Consider the following 5,672-nt stretch of genomic DNA (forward strand, 5'->3'; position numbering starts at 1 on the left):
AATGAAGTCATAGATACTCAATTTAATGAATTCAATATTTATAAATAATAAAATACTGGACATTTTATTTATTTTTTGATAAAATTAAATCACCTTAACATCTATTTTTGTGTACCATCTTTTTCCTATATATAGAATGAGAAATAACTCAACCTAAGTTTTCGCTTACAATAAGCGACTCTATATTCTTGCATAAATGTCCTTAATTACCACCACATGTAAACTCTCAAGTACCACGTCTCATCTTTAATCACCACATATAATCTAACATTTCAATTTTTAAAAATAACATTTTGAAACCTTATAATCCTCATAACCAAACACATGTACAAATTTTAAACTTTCATACAACTTTTATAATTAACTCTTTGAATCTTTCACTTCTAACATCACTTCAACTCTATTTAAGACACAACTTATCACTCAAACACAATCAAACACACTTGTTTTAGTATTAAAATAGCAATTCAATTTTTCTTCATGGCTCTCTTCTTTTTCAATTTCTCTGCTTGTCGCGAGCTTCATGCGCCAACAATAGCGGAAAAACATGAGCTATGGGTGTCCGAATGTAATACCCCGTAGAATTATTAGTATTTATTTTCGTGTGTGTCCAATTTTAATCGATTAGGACCTCGAAAATAGTGAATAAATTCACGTGATGAATTTTTAAGGGTGGAAATGTGAATTGGAGTGTGTTTTGCCTTAAGTTTTATTTTTGGCAATTTTACGTGTTAAAAGTGAATTTTGTGATTTTTCACTATAAACCGTCAAAATAATTATTTTAAATATTTTTAAAGGCCCAAAAATATTTTAATCCAGCCCATATGTTATGTTTTAATGTTTTTGAATATTTGAAAAAAAGTTGAATTTATTTTGCCCCTAGAATTCGATTTATTTATAAAAATGCCATAATGGCAAACTTGTAAATAAACCATTATGGACTAGCTATTACTATGACTCTTCTTCTTCCCCAAGTAAATACATTGCTTTCTCCATTTGTGTGGGTACCGAATTCTCCCTAAACCAAAGCATAACTTTTTATCCTTTAATTTTCTCACAAAAATTCCTTAATAAAAAACGCAGCAAATTTCCCGTAGATTATTAATCTCTATTTGCATGTACGATCAAGGTGAATTTCAAAGCTCAAAACCTTACTTTTATTTGCTGATGTTGGTTGAGTCTTAGAAACATGCTTAGGATGGTTTAAAAATGGTGTTTGATGGTTGATTAATTAGTTTTGATTGTTGTTTATGTGGGTTTCGGTTCTAAAATAATTTTTACGTAAAATTAAATTATTTATTTTAATTTTCTGGGCTGATCTAAATGATGAGGTTAAAATATGCTTTAAAGTGTGATTTTTGTGGATTAAAAATGTCAAATGCCTCGGGTATTAATTTAATGGTTGGAGTTTCGATTTTTAATGTTTTTAAAGCCTAAAAATCGCTTAAAAAAGGTAAATCAATTGATTTAAAATTTCTGAAAATAAATTGGTTTATGTATGAGTTATATTTGTAGATGATGATGAATAAATGTTTATTTAAGAATTTTTAATGGTTTAATAATCGGGTTTAATTTTTAATAATCTTATTCGGTAAAAAAATTGTTTAAAAGGGTATTTATGTCATTTTTAATTTTTGGGCAGAAATTATTCATGAAAAATTTATGAAATATGTTTGATAATTATTTGTGGAGTTTAAATGATTTTTGTGAAGTGTTTTGATGGATTAATAATCGGTTTTGATTATTAATTGTTATTTCGGTTTTAATTGTTAAAATAATGAAAAGTAATTATTTTAAAAGTTATGGGCTGCTGTATTTACAAGATGAAAATTAAAAATGTATTTGAAATTAATTTTGGTGAATTTCGGTGTTAAAATGGCTTAAAATGGATTTTTAAGCGTTTTTGGCGTTTTTGAGTTTTCCGGCCAAAACCACCGGAATACGGTGAACGAAATGTGAGTAGAGGGGATAGAGCATTTTAGCTCAGTCCTAAGCTCAGTTGTCAGCGGTTTGTGCCGAAATGATTTTGGCAGAAAATAAGGGGGGGCCGAGCCCCGGGTCAAAAAATATTTTACGGAAAAATATTTTTTGGTTATTTATGAATTGTGGTATATTTGTTGAGATTTTCTAAAAATGTATTTTTAGAAAATTATGTGAATTGAATGTGTGTTAGAATTATATGGAGCTATAATTCTATGTTTATTTAATGAAATAAATAAACTATGTGGTGTATCGTATAGAAATACGATGGCGTGGAAAGAGATAGTCGGAATCAAATTTGGTTATTTGATTATGTGGTTTATTTGGTTGAGTCGGTCTAGAGTTTATCCTAGAATTTAGGGTTAATACATTTGTTAACGTTTAATCTCTAAATTAGATCCAGCGAGTTTTGTCGCGGAAACCGGCGAGCAAAGGTTTTGATATTCAACGGGTGATATTTTTAAATTTGGAATAAGCGAGTACTGTGAGTGTGTTTACAACTTATACTGCTAAATATTAGTATTAAAAATATTGCGAACTGCTTTACATGATTTGCAAATGCTTTATTTTATTTTGAATTTAAATCGCATGAATGAAACCGATTTAGATTCATTGAAACATGCTTACTATTGGGCGGCAATAGTGCTGTGTGATCACCGGTATTGCATTTAGAATGGGTTGCATGTGAATGTGCTGTGTGAATCCTGGCGACGGCCTGGAAAGTCAGGCGACGACCTAGACTCTGTGTGAACAGATCTTCAGAGGCAACAGAGTATAGACGACCAAAGGCAGTAAAGAGAAACTGCCGAGATCTGAGAGGTTGAACCTTTTATTAAAAAAGTGAAATGGCGACGGTATATATGTACTGCCGAAATCCGTTGTATAATGAAATACGTAAAAGATGATTGATCGGATTTGACGGGCTAAAGTACAAAAGAAATGAATAAATACGACCATGAAAATAAAAGGTTAACACGTAATGTGGTGAAATGATGTGGAATATTTATGTTTTCTGTTTTGAAAGCATATAGGAACATGAATCATGGTTTAGGGTTTCATATGAATCGGTAATCTGGAATGCATTGCTTTCATATTAATGTTTATTAGTACATGTTGTACGCATTCACTCAGTTTTTATAACTGATCCCGTTGAATTTATAATTTTTACAGGCGAATAGTTTGACGTGTGGATTTTCAATTTCTTGTTCCGGAAATCCCTGGCTTGAATAAAGTGAGAATGACTTTCCTTTATGTGTCTAGAGTTGCAGTAGCTAGAATAAATGAATGATGATACCTTAGTAGTCGTTGGACTTATTTATGCTTTATATTTTATAACGCTTAAACTCTGATATAATGTAATATGTGAATGTTGTGCGAAAGTCCGAGCGACTACACGAGTATAAAATGCGACGAACGCATCTGCATAATGAAATGCAGTTAAATCCATAGTGAAATGGTCTGCATAATGAAATGCGGTTAAGTCCATAATGAAATGGCCTGCATAGTTAAATGCAGTAATTATCAAAGTAAGGTGGTATGCATAATGAGATGCATGATAAACCATAATGAAATGGTTTTGAAAACTAAAATGCAATAATTAAAGAGAAAATTATGTGCATGTTTTAAATGGTAATTTTTATTAGACCGTTTTAAACTGTGATTTTAAAATGTTCGAAAATGATTTGAATTCCGCGAAAAATTTTAAGTGATTTTTAATGTATTTTTAAGGCTTGCTATGGGTTTCGGAGCAACCACTCCCATTCCCTAGCGCCGGTCTCGACGCCGAGAATCAGGTCGTGACACTGAATATGGAAAAACTTATAAAGATGATCAAGAGAAACTTAAACGGTATCAGATTTTCAAGAGCAATGTTGAGTTCATTGAGTCGTTTAATGCTGCGGGTAATAAGTCATTCGAGTTAGGGATTAATCAATTTGCCGATTTAACTAATGAAGAATTTAGAGCTCTTTCGACTGGTTATAAGAAGCCTAGTAGTTCATCAATGGCGGTAACAGCGTTTAACTATGAGAATGTTACTGATCCGCCTCCTGATATAGACTGGACAGACAAACATGCCGTTACGAGTGTTAAGGATCAAGGAGAGTGTGGTAAGTGGCATGATTTCCAACATTTTCCTTTCAATTTAACGCTTTTTATATTAAATATTTTGGTTAAACCTTTTATTTTTTTTAATTATAATGAATTATAGCTAAATACGTTTAATAGAATTAATTAAATTTGATTTTGCTAAAATAATATATATCGAATCATTTGAATTATGTGTCTTTTCTTGATTCAATCAAATAACTTACGTGACAAGGATCGTTCCATAAGCAAAATTAGAAGCAATTAATATAAATTGGTGAATTTAGCTATATTTAAAATTTAATCTTTCAACCGTATACTGTAAGTAATGAAATAATTTTTTTAATCAAGTAGTGACACTGTTGGTATATTTTAATTTTCGAACATGAAACCATTGCAAAATGAAACTCCTTTCCAATATATTCGAAGATATAATTTCATTATTTACCATTTTTATCGGTACTTCTAAAACTTACAAGTTTTATTAGTATTGGCACAATATTCATTTTAATTTTTTGAATCATAAAACCATTTGAAAAATATATATTTTTCAATATCTAAACATAAAATTTCTCCATATCTATTTTTATGAGCATTTTTGTTTTCGTATAACTTAACTTATAAGCGAGCTTGCTATATTTCGTATGAGCAGGAAGTTGCTCGGCTTTCTCAGAAGGATTTCATAAGATAGAAACAAAACACTTAGAATCCCTATCCGTACAAGATCTTGTAGATTGCGACATTTAAGGCGAAAACAAAGGTTGCGAAGGAGGTTCGATGGAGGATGCTTACAAGTTCATTATAAATAATCGCGATATCACTATCGAACTGAAATACCCTTATACAGAAGCCGACGGGAAGTGTGACACTAGAAAGATAACTTCTAGGATAGTTAAAATCACCGGGTACCAAAAAGTCCCGGCCAACAACGAGGAAGAACTAATGAAGGCAGTGGCTAATCAGCCTGTCTCGGTCGCAATTGATGCTGGTGCAAAAACTTTTCAATTCTATAAAAGTGGAATTTACAGTGGGAGCTGTGGAAGTGATGTAAATCATGGAGTATTAGCAGTAGATATGGAATAACTAAAACTGAAATAAAGTATTGGCTTGTCAAGAATTCATGGGGAAGAAAATGGGGAGAGAGAGGATTCGTGAGAATGGAGAAAGACGTAAAATCAGAGAACGGTCTTTGTGGTATAGCGACGGATTGTTCTTATCTAGTAGCATAAACATTCGCTATCACTTTGTTAGTAGTTAGTGTTTTTTTTTGGTTCTCGGAAATATTTCTAGATTGAGTTAAATAATGTATTCCAATCGAGAATTAATTTTAGAAATAAAAAATTATTATTTCTGTGCTAATCGAGAATGTGATGGAGTTAAACTTTGGATACAAAGATGTACTGTGTTCATACTCTTAATTTGACCAAATTATTCGAAGCACTCATAGTTAGCTTTGACTTATTATTAGTACATTTCATTTCATTCTAATTGAAAAAAAAAATTGATTAAGAAAGTAACTAATGTGATGTATTAAACTCCCGAACTTTCAAGTTGGAATTAAAACTTTCTATTTCTCCAAACTTTTTTCTATTTTTTTTAATTTAGTA

At 31.0% G+C, this 5,672-nt stretch overlaps 1 pseudogene; it reads left to right on the top strand.

Moving 5' to 3' along the window:
• Positions 1 to 446: 446 nt before the first annotated feature.
• LOC126668226 (senescence-specific cysteine protease SAG39-like) lies at positions 447 to 5,393 on the top strand (annotated as a pseudogene).
• The last annotated feature ends 279 nt before the right edge of the window (positions 5,394 to 5,672 follow it).

This window comes from Mercurialis annua, linkage group LG2, assembly GCF_937616625.2.
Source record: "Mercurialis annua linkage group LG2, ddMerAnnu1.2, whole genome shotgun sequence".
Classification (NCBI taxonomy): domain Eukaryota; kingdom Viridiplantae; phylum Streptophyta; class Magnoliopsida; order Malpighiales; family Euphorbiaceae; genus Mercurialis; species Mercurialis annua.